The sequence below is a fragment of the Podarcis tiliguerta genome (assembly GCF_965153285.1).
Source record: "Podarcis tiliguerta genome assembly, chromosome: 5".
NCBI classification, from domain to species: Eukaryota; Metazoa; Chordata; class Lepidosauria; order Squamata; family Lacertidae; genus Podarcis; species Podarcis tiliguerta.
The window spans coordinates 71,596,416-71,613,135 of record NC_139538.1 but is presented as its reverse complement, the minus strand read 5'-3'; the positions used below and the strand labels follow the sequence as shown (position 1 = coordinate 71,613,135).

Sequence of the window (16,720 nt, the reverse complement as noted above, 5' to 3'; positions counted from 1 at the left end):
AGTGGCACATCCCTATTCATTTCTGCCCCTGAAGAAAGCTCTGAGACCTGACAATATAGAGTCCACTGTAGATCACCAGGCTGAGTCTTAGCCTCAAACCTTGAGGTTTCTTGTTCAGGTTCCAGAGTCCCCAAAACAGTCCATTGATCCAAAGTCACTCTTGACAACCAGTTAATCAATTTAATTTAAAAAAACAAACAAACCAGTTGCATAATACGAAGACTCACCCAGAGCAGTTGAAGGAAGAGGACTGTTCCCCTCTAGTGTGAAATCTTGGGGAGGAATGGGTTGACAGATCATCCTGCGTGAGGAGCATGGAAAAGTCTCTATTTGGAAATTAATACCCCATAGTAGGAATTAAGGCTTACTGACGCAATGGTGGCAATGAAGGAAGTGTGGCTCCTACAGAGAGCTGTTCCATGTGCGGGGCCACCAGTGGTGAGCAGGGCAGCAAGATTGTGGCCCTTGATGGTAACCTATTTAGTCCGTGTTGCCTGGCATCATGAAATACAAATCTGGGAAACAGCAACTATTTATTATTTAATCCTGATATTTATTTATTGCTTACTGCAAAAAAGGCTCAAATCGATTTACAATTTTTTAAAAAGTAAACAATACCAAATTAAAGTACACCAGAAAACAACGTTAAGTAAATGTATACATCCTGAAATAACGTAAAAAGGGCACATCCCACCACCACCCAACTAAGAGGTGGACACCAATTAAGAACAAAATGCCTGGGTGAATAAGGAAGACTCCACCTGGCACCAAAAGGGTTGATAGTGATGGGACCAGGAACATCTCTCTGGGGATGGCTTTCCACAGCTGGGGAGCCATCACTGAGAAGGCTTGATCTTGTATTGCCATCCTACGCACCTCCTTCAAAGGGGGCACATGAAGAGCAGCCTCAGGTGATGAACACAAGGTCTGGGTAGGTTCACGTGGGGAAAGGCAGCCCCTAAGCTATTGGGCTTCTCAGCCACATAATTCTTTGTAGGTCAAAACCAGAGTCTGGAATTGAGTCTGGAAACTAATTGGCAGCAGTGCAGTTGGACCACATTTTGATCAAACCTCCTACTTCCAGTCAACAATCTGGCTGCTTGAATTCCACACCAGCTACAGTTTCAGAACTGTCGTCAAAGGCAGCCCCATGTGTAACACATTGCAGCAATCTAGCCTAGAGATTTCTAGAGCATAGACAACAGAAGCTAGACTATCTCTGTCCATAAGGGGTTGAACCCCACCTATCTGGTCAGAGGAACCACCCATTAACATTAGCCCGTGTAGTTTCTCATCACCAAGGCCAGGCACAGATCTAGCATGTCCATTGCCACACCTGCTGATGCGAAAGGGACCATACGGCCTCCATCAATAGGAACCGTTGTTGCCTGATACAATTTGTTTGTGATTTTCGGTGAGCACCTGAGCCAAATCCCTCCCGCAGATGTGGAAGTTATTGTTTTAAGCCATTTGTTAAATGTGCTTTCTGTGGACGACACCTTTGTTTACGTGTCATCCCGTTTGTTTTTGCCCCCTTCCTCGGACCACCCTGCATGCCTTTTGTGTCGGAAGCTTCCGAAGGGCTTTGTTGTGTTTTGTGTTCAGAAGAATTTCCAATCAATCACACTATCACATTTTCATCGTTGCATTCCCCAAAGTCTTCATACTGTGAGACCAGTAATTATAGCGAGTGGTAGAGAATCCTTCTCCTCGCCCCCTTCATCTCATGTAAGTGCCAACATTCCTGAAGCGAACACAATGGAAAAGAGAAGCGGTTTATGTCAGAATATGGCCGCATTCTTCAGATTAAACCTACTTAGAAAAAAAAAGTGGGAGAGACAACAACGTAACATTTTCCAATGACTGTTTATCATGAATTACGTCAGCTTTCGTTTAAACTGCTATTATTCCTCCTTAATGCTTCTTGGTGCCTGCATAATTTACAGCATTGGCAGCTGTGGTTCTATGAAATAACCATTCACAGCCCTTGTATAATAGTAAAGAACATGATGTGTTGTCCACCCCCACTTTGTTAATTATTATGGGGCTTTTTTAAGCCCCCCCTTTTTAAAAAAAAAACCAAAAGTGGAATAAAACATTGTGGAGGTATTTATGGCTAAATCTACTTTTACACAGCTCTATTTTGCTTCTGGCTAGTTCTTAACTAAAGCAGTCATTTGTGGTTATTATGCTTTGGGAGATATTATGTCAGGACTGGTTTAAGAGTATTATTATGTATCACATGACACTCAGTACATGTCAGCACTTGAGGCTCTCCTCCAATGGAAACCAGTGTAATTTTAGCTAATGCTCTTTTAGGAATAGGCCTGCTTGTAAGCTTACCTGAATTCACTGGAACTGTGCTTTGTTCCTTCCCGAGAACATTTGCTTATTATCAACTGGTGTTGAGCTGCAAGTCTCAGTATTGTTCGTCGTTTCTTCTAATGATCTAAGCCAGGAGTCAGCAAACTTTTTCAGCAGGGGGCTGGTCCACTGTCCCTCAGACCTTGTGGGGGGCCGGACTATATTTTTTTTTGGGGGGGGGGGGAATGAACAAGTTCCTATGCCCCACAAATAACCCAGAGATGCATTTTCAATAAAAGCACACATTCTACTCATGTAAAAACATGCTGATTCCCGGACTGTCCGCGGGCCGGATTGAGAAGGTGATTGGGCCAGATCTAGCCCCCAGGCCTTAGTTTGCCTACCCATGATCTAAGCCATCTAAAGTAATGAGGCAAAATCTGAGGAGCAAGTACTTACTACACACACACTTCCAAGGAAACAAGTTTTAGGATCAGGTGCAAAACTAAACAGCACACTTGTCTTTGATTTAATCAGTAGAGGAATGCACTGCAGTGGGTGTTGTGCCTTTAATAATGGTGTGAGCTGTGATATGGGAAGTAGCCAGTGCAGATTTTACTGCACTTCATGAACTCACTGGGTGGCCTTAGGCAACCCTCTCCATCTCTCTGTCCCATCTGCAATATGATGATGATGATGCACCTACCTCACTGCAGGGCTGCTGTAAGGATTACTGAGATGCTGCTTGTGCAACACATTGAGTTCTTAAAGAAAGAATCATGGAAGTATTAGAAATATTATTGACCAAATTGTGGGACCGAGAGCTAAAGACACTTATTTTGCTTTCTGAGGTTTGCTTGGTTCTGGTGCAATACTGTATACAGAGATTAAACAGAAAACATGGAACGGTGCTAGATAACTTTCAGTCCTGTAAACAGAAGCTTCAGGTCCAATAAACAGAATCTATCTCTCACTTCCTTCAACATCTCAGACAGATTCCATTCTGGAGGATATGCCACTTTGGTTAAATATTACTGGCCCAAAAAGTAATTTTTTAAAAACAACAACAACAACAACAACAACCTGGTTGGCAGCTCTAACAAATACGCTTTCTGCCTATTTTGACATCCAATGGTCTTGCACAGATATTTTCATTAATTTGTTTACTTGCCAGCAATGCTAATGATTGCTGTGCTGTCAGCTGAGCTGTTTAACAGTGACCTGTCATTAGCTTGTGGGAGTGGTTCGGATATTTAGTGTTCTCCCTAAAGAATCAGGAAAGTTGATGGGGAATAATACCTGCTTCTTCCTGACCTCTGATATATGTCTGTCCTGGGTCTGGCTGAGAGGTAGAGTAGGACTAATCTTCGATCATGATGGCAGGTTGCAGCCAGAAGAGAAGACCTTGCCCATATCTTGAAAAGTCCCAAGCTAGTGGAGCAGGATGTAGTTGCTGCTGTATTTCTGCCTCTCCTGTTTCCCTATCAGCCTCTTTTTGTCCGTCGCTCCTCACTGCCCCAGTTTGCATGGGTGGGGAAATCTCCAAAAGACCCAGATGCTCATTATATCCAGAATGATAAGCAAAACTGGACCTACCGACTTGGGGAAGACTAAAAAAAATTCCTTGACTTAAGGAAGGCTTAATACAGTAGTTCTGGAATCTATGTTCTAGATGTATCCTCTCTTTGTTCTAGAAGAGGACAACCAAAGGATAAATTCTAGAATGGTAGCAAGCAGTGTAGGCCGATTCTGAGATTCTATGATGCTGTATTTTAAATAGGGAATAGCAGACTTTGCATTTATGTGTCTGTCTCCTTGTTGCTCCAAATGCTAAGCATATTTTCCAGTGCGTATTTCTTTAAAGCAAGAAAGGAAGCACACAGGGTGTGCCAGAAAGTTGAACAAAGAACAAAAAACACATTTAGTGACTCATGCGAACATTGTTTAATTTTTTTCTCAACACGCAATTAGTTAATTACTCTAAGCCAAAATAATTTGCATGTGTCTTTTTTCACCCTTATCTTTCAGAGCAACATAAAAATGATCAAAGCTTTGATTTGTCTCTTGCAGGGTAACATTAGCTGCTTGCTGCTAGCAGGTTTAGTAGTGACTAGTTAATGTGAAAGGCTACTCTACTGGGGGGAGGAAAAATTGATCTCTGTCCCAACAAGAATGCTGAAAGGAGGAAGATTCCAGTAACGCAAGCCTGATTTTAAAAATCCGTGTGTGCGCATGTTTCATGTATTATTTAGATCAAATGCAACTAGGAAAAATGTGATTATTATGGAACTTGCATAAATTTACATGGATCTTGTAGGGTTTTTTTTAAAAAAAAAAGAGGCAGCATGCTGGAGTGCCTTGGAAATGAATCTGCAAACCTGATTTAGAATTCTTCCAGGTTTTTTTTTAATTAAAGGCCAGTGAAAAGAAAACCTCACAGAATGTAGCAAAAGTTTTTTTCTTTCTTTCTGGGTTAATGAGTGAATATTAGCTATTTATAAAGCAGATAAAAGAGGGTGAGGCGGGAGACAGGATCTGAAGTTTTATAGAGTGATTTTAATAAAGATTGTATTTAGTTGTGAAAGGGGTCAAGGTACAATTTTCAAAAGCCCTGTTTTGGCACAGTTTCAAGTCTTGCTTGTGTGACTGAGAGCCATACTGGATGTTATATTGCAGACCTATGGACACTCTCCCAATGTTTGTTTTTTTTTCCTCATTTTTCATTTTTTAGTGCAAAGATGTTGTCCATGGGCAGAGGAACAGGGGTTCAAAATCAAGCTTTCTGAATTGCTTTTCTGGTCTTGGGGGAGACTCTTTTCTCTCCCCGCCCTGCCCCAATGAATGTGAAAGCAACTGGGGAGGGAGCAGTTCTGAACAGACAAATAGCAGGAAGGGAAAGTATTATGCAAAACCCCTTTTTTCCACTTCTCTTCTGCTCCGAAGTGCAGCCTCCAGTGCTGATTTTCAGTATATTAAAAAAAAAAGATCAGGAGATTGTTCATGCATATTCCATGTTTGTATTGCCTAGTCTGAGCTTTTCGTTTTGCAGGGGATGAGGTGCACCGGTACTCATATATTGCCAAAAGTGCCATGGGTGCCAGCACAAGTGGGTACCAGGGACAGCAGAAAAAGAGGTGTCAGTATTCTGTACCAGTGAGTGCTGTCATTTTAAAAAAATAAACCCGACAACCCAGTGTCCAGTTATGTACTTTGATGCATATTATTCAACTGTTTGGGCACTTAGCTGGGAATATGGGTTAATCATGTGAAAGTTTGTGCATATGTGTGAAAACCAGAAGAAGATGGTAGGAACTTTTAATTTCAATGGCCTAGCCCTATACAGTATTGGTTTTGCTATTGGAGGGCCTGAGCAATTAAAATGGGGAGGAAACTTTGATTACTGCTTCATTTGGCCAGAGACAGCCAATAGATTTTTCACAGAGTCAAAGGCAAGTCTGAAAGAAGGATAAATGCTTAAAAGGTTCACTTTCTCCCCCACTTTTGACTCTGGTAAAAGAGGTTTGGCAGGATTATCTGTTCTTTCAAAAAACCTCTTTGACCAGAGTCAGCAAACGAGACAAAAGAAATGTGTGTTGAACACCATGGGAAACAAAGTCCCCTCTTAAAACTCTTTCAGCATCCCTCCAAACTCTTGCCTGCCTCAAGCCTTCTAAGTACTGGAGGTGGGTTGGAAAGCAAACTACCAGTAGTTTCGAATCACATTGAACACTGTGGATAGTTAAATATAGTTATTCAAAATAGTTTTATGCTGCAGATGTTACGCCATTTTAAAACTTTTAGACTAAATAATGTCAGCTCTTGTTTGCTTTCTTAGTATGTTATTCATTTATTGGGAAATTCAAAATGTAAAACATCTGGGGAAAGGGCTTCGTGCTTGCAAAGTAATCTTTGAAATGTGTACATTTCAGACTTTCTCTTTAATGGCTGTTTAGGAAGAAGGAACAGGCTGGTGTGTTACAGCTTGTAACGCTCTGTAAATGTCCTCAAGCGAGCCTAAGAGGATGGAATATGAAATGGAGGGGGGTGGGAAATAGTGATTCAGGAAATCATAGACAAGTTTATTAAAATCTTTACTCAGAAATCCACATAGCCTCTTGAATTAAAGAAACCTTGACATGACCTTTGGAGTTCTCTCTGTAACCTCTTCATTAAAAACTCTGAAGTAACATTTTATTCCTGTTGCAGTCCCTGAATCATGTTTGCGTCAAAATGAAAGGGTTAATTTATCTCCGAGCCGCAGTGCATGAGTTAGAGCCATACTACAAACCCAGTCATGCAGAAATAATTGACTTCCATTGGAAGTGCTGGAGTGCTGCCGTTTTAATAGCTCCTCAGTTCTGCTCAACAATTAGTCCATACGTTTTATGGCTGGGCCTTTAAGGAACAGACATACTCAGCAGAAATTGGGGTAATTGGGAGATGATACAACACAATGACAAATGAGGGAAGAACACTGATAACAAACAGTAATTTTAATCCTCCATGTTTTATGTTGAGATAATATTGTCCAAATGGTTTAATTCTTTCTGCCCGCCCTTTTTAAACCTGCAATCTTAAAACCCATGAACTAGAAAATGATTCCCACTGAGTTTATTGGGACTTACTTCTGAATAAACATATTTAGGATGTGGTAAACATTTATTGTGTGTAGTACCGGAGGACTGAAAGATGATCTCCTATGGCTGATATCTGGGTTTCTATGGACCAAGTTAAACACTTTCAGCTCTGTGGGCATTTTATAGACTTGTAGCTTAATCGTGGGGACATGCTTTGCATCTAGATGGTTCCTGGCTCAGTTTCCCATTAGAGTACATCTGCTCCAATGTTGCCCCAACACAGTTTGATTCGGGTTCTGGTTTTTTAAAAAATACCAATTTCAGTACGCACACAAGCCTTGCACGAATACACGCACACAAATATTTGCTGGGCTGTAGCGAAAACGATTGAGGAGGGGGAGGCATATTTCTGTGTGATTGTCAATTATCCTGCATTGTACAAGAGAAACAACTCTTCCTCTCTAGCCCTCACAAAAGAAAGGAAGGCATTGTCTAGCGATTGCTGAGTAGGTGGGTATGTGTAATGTATGCTTTTTTTTTGAAAGAAGTGAAATATGCCCTCCTAGCTAAGAAGAAGGGCAGGGTAGTATAATGCAAAATTATAAAGAAAACAACCAACCACACAATTCAATGACCCACAGCAAACATGGACATGGGAACAGGTGTGTTGGGTGCACTTGCCTTCGTCACCATACATGGAACCTGGAGCTTTTGCATGTAAGATAGATATTGTTAGCAAGGCCTACTCTGTAACTGAATGTGATCTGTTCATATTCAGTTATAGAATCATAAGAGGTTGTTGTAGGCCATTGAGTTAAGAGCATCCATAACAACCTAGGAAGAGCTCTGTGGATCAGGCCAAAGGCCTATCTAGTTCAGCATATTGTTCTCATAGTGGCAAACAAAGTGCCCATGGGAAACCTACAAGCAATAGTCCATTCTCTTTGGTGATCTCCAGCAAACATGACATTTAGCTGTCTAGTAACCAGTGGTAGCCTTATCTTCCATGAGTTTGTAGATTCGTTGTGAAGTGGTGGCAGGGGGGGCATTTGAAACCCAGGCTCACTCCCGCCTGCCATCATACGTACCTAGGAGATCCTGCATACAGGGGTTGTGTGTGAACCAGTTTTGATTTCAATCCACATTTAATGGACCAGTGAGAGTTGGATGGGACCAAGAGGGTTGTCTAGTCCAAACCTCTGCAATGCAAGAATCTTTCGTCCAACATGGGGCTTGAACCCACAGCCCTGAGATTAAGAGTCTCCTGCTCTACCAACTGAGCTATACCCACTAGACCACCAATGTGTGTTGGTGTAAACCACTTTTAAATAACAGAGGAAGTTCATGGCTTAAGAAGGTCAGCCAGCATCTTTATACCACACAGAATGTCATAATGAATAAATTGAATCTGATAAGGTCACAGAGAATATAAGCATTTGACTGAATGATAATTCTGTTTTCCTCCCCTGAGCATAGAGTTCTTTGGAAACAGTGACGGAACAGACTTAATTTTGAAAAAGTAAATAAATCCCTTTGCTCTGTCACAACTGTATCTATAACTAATGAGCAGTTATATTATGAACTCAACAAAGTGAATGGCTTTCACAGAAGAAGAAAAGTGCTCTCTCTCTCTCTCTCTCAATAGCCAGTGGTCTATAAAGGTTGGTACTGGCTTTTATGAGTGTCTGATGCTTTGCAGTGGGCAAATAGCTTTTTTCATTATTTTTTAACTGTATGAGATGGAGGTTGTTCATATAGTCGTACCTTGGTTGACGAACAGAATCTGTTCCGGAAGTCAGTTCAATTTCCAAAAATGTTCGAAAACCAAGGCACGGCTTCTGATTGGCTGCAGGAGCTTCCTGCACTCAAACGGAAGCCGTGGAAGCCGCGTCAGATGTTTGGGTTCCAAGGAACGTTCACAAACCAGAACACTCACTTCCGTGTTTGCGGCGTTCGGGAGCCAAAATGTTTGAGTCGCAAGACATTCGTCAACCAAGGTACGACTGTACATGCAATTCTATTTCTGTACACAGGTCTGAATTAGAGCAGTTTATAAATCATGGAATAAATCAACTCTTTGAAATATGGCAACCGTAAAATAACATTAAGTGATGGCTTGCATGTGTAAATGGGACAACTCTTATTAACACCATGGACCAAATTTGCACATAATAACCCCTCAAATGCAATGTTTTTCAGTTGAGTCAAAGCGCATATTTAGCTGCCAGTGCAGAGAAATAAAGTGATACAAATGCACATGTATGCTAACACTGAGGGCTGTATATTAGACCCTCATGCTGTTTGTGTAGAATTCTGACTGAACTGATGGTTGGTAGAATCACTGTCCTGATAGCATTTGAATTCTCTATTAGCTGTGCCTGCTGAGGTTAGAGATTTGTCACATATATAGTTAAATGCGTGTGCATGTTCTAATTTATTTTTGGAGGTATTACTTGGCTTTTAACTTCACCAAAATACCTTGTACATTATCCTCATTATAGACAGTGAGAAGCACTCTTATTTTGTTCTTTGGGTTGAGTCAAAGCTGGAAAATGTTACTTGATTATACCATTTTAAAATAAGTTGGCTGAAGTATGTTGACTAATACAAGCTCAAAAAATCAAGCAGAGATGCAATGTGAGTTTTAAATAGCTCTTTCAGATTACTCCCCCACCTCTCTCTTGATTCACCTGGAATTTTTGTATAATAATCTTAATGACTGCATTAATTAAAAAGTGTGTGTTAGCAACCAGTGAGTAAGGGAGGAGGAGGAGAACCTTTTAAAAGGTCAATTTTTAATTCTTAGGAAGTGTAAGAGAAGCTGAAATGAGTGAGTATAGAATCTTCTCAAGGAGGATACTTTTGGGTGGTCTAAGCTGAATGTTTGCCTCATAGTAGATGCTTTAAGATTTATCACTTGGTGGTTCTAATCTTGAGCAGAACCTATCATCTGTGCCTGAGGTCATGTAGTCTCCTGGATCTGAACCAAAGATCTCAGGGGCTGAGACCCCTGTGATTGGCAGGCAGCATGAAGCTTCTGGATTGGTCAGATTTGATAAAAATGTGGACTTCTGCCCTTGGCTGCCCAACTGAGCAAAACCTTATGGACTTCTGCTCAAACGACTAATTCAGAGGGCCTCAGCTGAAAATGCAATTGCCTGGTCCAGATTTTATGGCTACCCATGGCCTTTTACTGGCCATGACATAGAGCCCAGGTAATTTGTACCTTTGGTGACTGAAAATCTAGAGGGAGCTGAGTGTGGTAATACTTGGTTTACCATATTGGTTACAGATGAACAATTCTCCAGATAGTGAGAACATCCATGCAGCCGCCATGCATGAAATGTTTGCTAGAATCCAGTTGGTATGTCCATTTGTTAAAGAAGCACATGACTTACAAAATGAGGAAGCTGATTTGACTCAGTGGTTTAAATTTATCTCCCCCATCCCTCTTTCATAGTTTAAAATGCCTTGATATAAATGAATCCATCACGCTTACAATGTTGTGGGGTTTTGCCATCAAGAGGCAGCTCCCAGATCACTGAAGTAGCATAAGAGGGTCAGAGATGTAAACCTCCTCCCTTTCTGAGAGATTTCACTAATCTTCTTAAAATTCTTCATACTTTCCTTAAAATTCCTGAGGATGTCTGCATAAGCAGTAGCCTCCAAACGTCCCTCAAATTTTGCCTTAGTCAAAATTCGCTGGTGGTTCCAGAAAAAAGCTTCCTTGGTTTTCTTCCAGCCAATTGCTTGGAATAACAAATTCCTGTATCAGCAATGTACTTATCCTCATTAGGCTGAATCCTACTGATCCTGCAATCATCTGACAGACCTATCAAAAACATTTAGCGGAGGGACTGCATGAGATACAGGCTGTACTTTCGTTAGCTGTGTGTGTCTTACGTCTCGTGTTAGCTTTAGTCGTGACAGTGGGAATTTAGTCATTAAAATTATTACCTAGCTTAAGATCCTGCAGTTGTTTATTTGGTAAAGTTTGAGTCAATTTATGGAAGTCTGTGTTTACTGCCTCTCCAGCTTGTTCATGATGCTGGAATGCTGGGGGGGGGGGGCACTGTACAATATAATCTGCGCTTACTAGTAAATCAGTGCAGAATATTTGGCATCAGCTGTGAGGCTTTGGTGTCCCTTTGAAGTGAAACAAATGAGAATTCTCGCTGGTTCCATTATGGGTTGCGGTGATAGATGCTCTAAATGAGCTGAAATAATAAGTTACAGATATACCTTCTATTCTATATCCTTTGCTGATATAGAAAATAAAAATAGGGCAAATGTATGTCAGGCAGAAGTATACGAAATGACAAGCAGAATAATGAAAAGCAGAAGATTAAGAAGACATAAAATTCTTTGAATGAGTCATTGCTATAGATGAGGCTACTTACAATTTTGGGATTGATGTCTGAGTAATTTGTGACTCATTTCACCCTTTGACACAAACACACAGCGCACAAACTATGAGAAATGACTGCGATAAAGAACATGTCCAATTTTAGATATGACAGTGTCCTCAGCTTTGAAGAATTTCTCTCTCTCTCTCTCTTTTAAAAAGTGCTCAGACAATTAATGTCTTATGCATGTATTCAACAATAGTTGCCTAGCAACCATCAAGTAGCATGCTGCAGAGCCAAAGAGGCTGAGATGACTGAACAAAAATGTCAGCTGCCACTGCAGGTGAGTCAAGGAAGGCATTCAGATGGCTTCTACAAGTCCTGGACAAAAAGCAAAATAATTACAAATCAAGGGAGTGCATTTATGAGGTCAATAATCATATATTATATCATATAGATATTATTTCATTTGCACTTGTAACCCGGTTCGGAGGCAATCCACTCACTGTTTCTCTCACCTATAAATTTAAATGAGTCAGGTTTTTAGTGACCTAGGCCCAGGCCTGAAGGAGAAAGCCAATAGAGTATTTGTATTTTAGAGTATTTGTATTTTAGGGACACAGGTGGCGCTGTGGGTAAAAGCCTCAGCGCCTAGGACTTGCCGATCGAAAGGTCGGCGGTTCGAATCCCTGCAGTGGGGTGCACTCCCGTTGCTCGGTCCCAGCGCCTGCCAACCTAGCAGTTCGAAAGCACCCCCGGGTGCAAGTAGATAAATAGGGACCGCTTACTGGCGGGAAGATAAACAGCGTTTCCGTGTGCTGCGCTGGCTTGCCAGATGCAGCTTTGTCACGCTGGCCACGTGACCTGGAAGTGTCTCCGGACAGCGCTGGCCCCCGGCCTCTTAAGTGAGATGGGCGCACAACCCTAGAGTCTGTCAAGACTGGCCTGTACGGGCAGGGGTACCTTTACCTTTACCTATTTTAGAGTCAGGGGATCTGATGCACCACCTGCCATGACCTGCTATAGAGTTGCCACCTCTCTCAGGGAAGGCGGCAGGGAGAAAATGCCATGGTTCATTTGCATATGTTAATTAAAATATCCACTGAGGCTAAAATAAACATAACTATCTGAAAAGACAGGGATGTGGGTGGCGCTGTGGGTTAAACCACAGAGCCTAGGACTTGCTGATCAGAAGGTCAGTGGTTCGAATCCCCGCGACGGGGTGAGCTCCCGTTGCTCAGTCCCTGCTCCTGCCAACCTAGCAGTTCAAAAGCACCTCAAAGTGCAAGTAGATAAATAGGTACTGCTCCGGCAGGAAGGTAAACGGCGTTTCCATACACTGCTCTGGTTCACCAGAAGCGGCTTAGTCATGCTGGCCACATGACCCAGAAGCTGTACGCTAGCTCCCTGGGCCAATAAAGCGAGATGAGCACCGCAACCCCAGAGTCGGCCATGACTGGACCTAATGGTCAGGGGTCCCTTTACCTTATCTGAAAAGAGGGGCAGTTTTGAACCAGAAAAGTGCCAAAGCTGCCCATTCCGGGCTAGCTATTTGAAAGGCGAAAATGGTTCAAATCTAAGCATTTAGTTGTGCTGCCCTGGCTCCTATGGTGTCTATGAACATGAGGACTTGCTAGTATTCCAGTGTGAAATTGGTAAGGCTGAGATGAACACCAGTCCTCTGGGAGGGTGAATCTTCCAAAGTGGGTCAGTTCTCTTAAGGGAGTCTAGATTCCTACCTGAAATTCTGAGTGAGGGAAGCATTATAAACTCTACTTCCTCATCTCCACTCCAAAGTGGTACAGCTCTGACCTTCAAGGTCCCATCTAGTTCTGTCGTTCCATGATTCAAAAACCAACTTTGTCCAATAATAATACACTGAAGTGATTCTGGTTTAGTGTTATAGCATCCACCAAACTGGTGCCCTTTGGATGTTTTGGACTACAACTCCCATCATCCCCTGCCAACATAGCTGTGTGGCCTCATGCTGTTGGGAGTTGTAGTCATGGCCTTCACCAACCTGCTGCCCTGCAGATGAGCACTCACTGGGAGAAACTGCTGTCGAAATCCAACTTTAGAAGTTGTAACAGGATACAGCGGGGAGACAGCAATCAAGTTGTCTCATAGTCTAATATTGCTTTGTTGGCACCAGTCCATGATTAAATACATCCATTTTACTCAAGTGCTATTGATACTCTGTTCCTGTTTCAGGAGATGGCCCTGAGATAATTCCAAAGACAAAGGGAAGATTTGATGTAACAGTTTTGCATGAAATCTTTGCAGGCACCATGATTTCCTGTGATTTTCTTTCTGTTTGCTCTACCTGCTCATCAGAAGTTTTGTTGGCATATATTAAGAGGCCCATCAGAGAATCATGTTGCATCCTGCTAATAAAAATATATAAAATTGCAGATGCGTCTTGACTTTGTTATTTTATCACAAACGGAGTGGGATAAATGTTTGGGTTTCCTAGATTGCAGGTTGTTATGAACCCAGCAAGGTTGATAAACATATGCTGAGAGTTGCTTTGGGATATAGTGCAGTGAACCAGGGAGACTTGGTCTCAGATCACTATTGTGCCACAAAACTCACCTGGACCATTCACTTTCTCTTGGCGTAACCTACCTCTTAGGATTGTTGTGACAGGGGAAATGGGATTACTCCATAGATGCCACCCAGGACTCTTCACAGGAAGGTAGAAATGTGGGGTTAAAATGTGTTAGTTACTGTTTCCAGGATACTGTGGCGAGCAAAAGTTGTGTGTATGGGGTTCTTCCCTCCCAAAACTTAACTTCTCTGTAATATTGGTACTTGTATGCTGCTTCACTCCATTGAAGCTTTAGGGGGAAGTTGGACTCTGATTATAGGGAATGACCCAGCTTGGCTGTAACACTAAGCCAGACCAGAATCTCCTTTTTTGGTCAGCGTTCTTGGTCTGTTTGAGGAAGAAGTAGCCCCACGCAGCTCTGAGGGAACTTGATTTGCCTTCTCTTCCATGGCTGAAGTGGCAACACCTTCATTCCATTCAGGTTTCCAAAGCATAGAGAGGCTCTTCTCTCTATGGTTATATAACATACTAAATGTAAGTTGTAGCCCTAAGAGTTCTTACCTGAGAAGAGGAGCTCACTGAAATCAGTAGGACTTACTTCAGAGCAGACATGCCATAAAATTACAGTGTAGGAAATTGCTAGTGATTGGATTTGTGATTTTATATGTTGAGCATTTCCCCCTGAAGAACATTTAACCATTGAAATTTGGAAAACCAGTTTGTTAATATGGCTGTTTTGCGCCCCTTGGCTTTGCCTTCTGTTCCATCTGCTGTGTGATGCAACCTGCTTTCTGGTTGGAAGTTGTAGTGAATCTGGATTTTAACAGGTGAGGAAAATCTTGGGGTGGGGGAATGGTTTTGGAGCAGTGTGGGAGGGCTTGGTGAGAAGATCAGTAGGCGAGGGTTCAGTTGGCATGATTACTGGTATTGAAGCGGCTGTTTTAAGAAAAAATATTTCTAAAAACTCTCACATGTCCCGGGACACTGCTTATTTTAAGCCCACCCCCTTCTCATTCACCAGGCTAAATGTAATTTCAAGATGGTGTCTTTTGCTAGGAAGATCATCAAGCGAAAATGTCTCCCACAACCTCTTTATTTGCATGACTGCATAACAATTGTGAAACAGTTTATTATTGTAAAATTAGTGTGGCATAGCACAGAACAAGCTGGGATTGCAGCCAAATGAAACAGAAAATGAATAGTTGCATAAGGCTTTGAGGCGCATGCAGTTGAACACAAGTGCACTGTACATTCTTCTGAATTGTCCGCTGTTCGTGACTGTTTCCCTTTTGAACACGATCACCTCTCTGTTCAAGAGCCACTGCTGTTATTAGTGTAGTTAAAGGTACACTGTGCTACAAACATGGGAATGTATTTACCTCAGGTTTTATAAACTAAGTATGGCTGGCTAATAGACTCAAACGGCACCAAAAAGGGGGGGGGGGATTAAATACTGTACCACGTATGTGGTTGTTACCTAGCATGCGAAGTGTGAAACTGTAGCTATCGTTCATCCTGAAAAGGAAAAAACAAAACCCAACGTTTTAATTCCTGTTGAACAAATCTTTACTTCTGTGCAATCTCTCTCCCTCTCCCCCCCCCCCCACCTCTGTTTGCATGGCAGTGTATTATTTTGCAATCAGGATAAAAGCATTATTTATGAAAGTTCTAAAATATGACATTACTGTAAGTTTAAAGCTGCAAATCAATCTCTCTGCTTTATAAAAGCATTTTATTGATTTGGAAGGGCAAATCTTCGCTTGAATTTTTAAGTACCTGCTTTATGGATTGGGACTCGGAGTAGTTTTATAAGCAAACATGTTTTTTGAGATGTTTACTTAAGACTTTAAGGTGTGTGTATTTTTAGAATAAATTATGCATATTTATATATGCTTTGAGTTCACTCATTTACTTATGGAGTATTGAAATGATCAAGGGAAATAGAGAGCCAAAATTTGGTGCACACCCTGAAAGCAGAACAGGGTGCAAGTGGGAGTGGTGCGGATTGGTTAAGATACTTTAACAATTGTCTGATAGGATGTTTCAAGAACCTTGATAGCTCAGTTGGTTAGAGTGTGGTGCTGATAATGCCAAGGTTGCAGATTTGATCCCTGTATGGGACAGATGCCTATCCCTGTATTGCAACTCTATAATTCCAGCTCTGCAATTCTGTGATTCTAGTGGCAGCTTGAAATATGTATTGGTATATTTATGTATTGAGACCCAGCATGGTTTTTTTTTAAATTGCCAAAATTTCAGAATGACAGAGGTTTATTAGGCATTCAGACTAACCCTGGTCCTAACTCTGGCTGATCCACTGCTCTTGTAGTAGGCGGCTATCAGTTAAGCTATCAGATGAGTGGTATGATGCAATGAGCTTGTTGCTTTTCTCATTCCACCACCTTTGAAATCTACAATGCCGCTTACTATACCATCATAACCTCCTGAATGTGGATGAGGCGCTTGCAGTGGTTGAGCATGTGTAACTTAGCGTGCTGCAGTGGGACGTGGGTTGGAGTGTTTTTGCTCCTTGACTGAGCCACAGTTATAATCTGATCTTAGGTTGGCTTCAGAATAAAGCAGGGTTACACTACACGCTTGTGAAACAAAGGTGTCAGTAAGAGAAGATAACCCATTCAAAACGTTGGCAGTTGCACATTTGAAGCACGGGCAAAGATAGAATACAGTAAAAGACTAATGTGGTTACAGAGAATAGATCAGAATGGATAAGTATCTCAGAAATGGGGGTGGAACCTGAATTCCTTTCTAATTAATGACAGCATTAATATACCAATAACACTAAGGCTGGAGTCAGAACTATGCTCACTTGGAAGTGCTACTGAAATCAATAATTACTGGGGAGTAATTATTATTTTCCTAACTGTCATTATGTTGCAAGTCGTTTAGCAGTCTTTATATAATCCTTAGCTCAAACTTGGGAAAAG

The 16,720-nt window shown here is 41.7% G+C and overlaps 1 protein-coding gene and 2 long non-coding RNA genes across 6 annotated transcripts in view; 2 read left to right on the top strand and 1 right to left on the bottom strand.

Moving 5' to 3' along the window:
* Positions 1-16,720, top strand: part of ARID5B (AT-rich interaction domain 5B) — a 179,186-nt gene that overhangs the window by 93,022 nt on the left and 69,444 nt on the right. The window lies entirely within an intron of this gene.
* LOC310677362 lies at positions 191-4,205 on the bottom strand. The gene is made up of 2 exons (XR_014511127.1): positions 3,604-4,205; positions 191-1,744 (listed from the first exon to the last, which is right to left on the bottom strand). It is a non-coding gene; the product is annotated as an uncharacterized lncRNA (long non-coding RNA).
* LOC310677373 lies at positions 4,836-13,636 on the top strand. The gene is made up of 2 exons (XR_014511138.1): positions 4,836-11,656; positions 13,439-13,636. It is a non-coding gene; the product is annotated as an uncharacterized lncRNA (long non-coding RNA).